The sequence below is a fragment of the Carlito syrichta genome, unplaced genomic scaffold, assembly GCF_000164805.1.
Source record: "Carlito syrichta isolate Samal-C Ts95f unplaced genomic scaffold, Tarsius_syrichta-2.0.1 Scaffold155075, whole genome shotgun sequence".
NCBI lineage: Eukaryota > Metazoa > Chordata > Mammalia > Primates > Tarsiidae > Carlito > Carlito syrichta.
In genome coordinates this window covers 53,162-53,935 of record NW_007099171.1, presented here as the reverse complement: position 1 = coordinate 53,935, position 774 = coordinate 53,162, and the positions used below count along the sequence as shown (strand labels likewise).

The 774-nt window shown below is 57.4% G+C and overlaps 1 protein-coding gene across 1 annotated transcript in view; it reads left to right on the top strand.

The window, feature by feature from the left end:
• Positions 1-774, top strand: part of LOC103252352 (myosin-14) — a gene marked incomplete at its 3' end in the record, with an annotated part of 57,958 nt that overhangs the window by 4,026 nt on the left and 53,158 nt on the right. The window lies entirely within an intron of this gene.

Sequence of the window (774 nt, the reverse complement as noted above, 5' to 3'; positions counted from 1 at the left end):
GCCGGAGCCCAGCAGGCCGAGGCTGTGGTGGCCTGGAGCGGCCACTGCACTCCAGTCTGGGCGACCGAGTGAGGCTCCAACTCAAAAAAAGAAGTGACATTTGAGGCGTGACCTAGGTGGTTCAAGGCAGAAGGAATGGCAGGTGTAAAGACCCTGGGGTGGAACAGGCTTAGTGGGTTGGAGACATTAAGGTCACTGAGGCTGAAGAGCAAGGGAGAGGGTGGGTGAAGCCGCGGTCAGAGATGTCAGCAGGGGATGGATCGTGCAGGCTCTTAGGGGCTACAGAAAGGAGGTGAGTTTCACTCGGAGGACATGGGGAACCAATGGGGTTTTAAGCCAGGGAGCGACTGGATTCCCCTCTGCTGCTTCGGGAGAACTGGGTCCAGGGTCACAGGCAGAGGCGGCAGCTGCCACACGATGGTGGCTCTGACCAGGGGGGAGCTGGTGGAGATGGAGAGGGGTAAGCACAGGCCAGGGAGGCTTTCAGAATCTGCTTTTGGACAGAGGCCTCTGCCGGCCCAGGCTGGGCACTGAGATATGGATGAGGCAGACACAGTGGGGTAGATGAGGGGTGTGGAAGTCACCCTGGCCAGGGTTCCACTTTCAGTGGAGTACCAGTGTTCGTCTCTACTTTACAGCTGGAGAAACTGAGGCACAGAAAACTTTATTCACCTACCTCAGGTCACACAGCCTCTAAGTGGTAGAGCTGGGATTCAAACCCACGTTGTTGGGTTCCAGAATCCGCGCTCTTCACCGCTGTGCTGCAGAAATTCG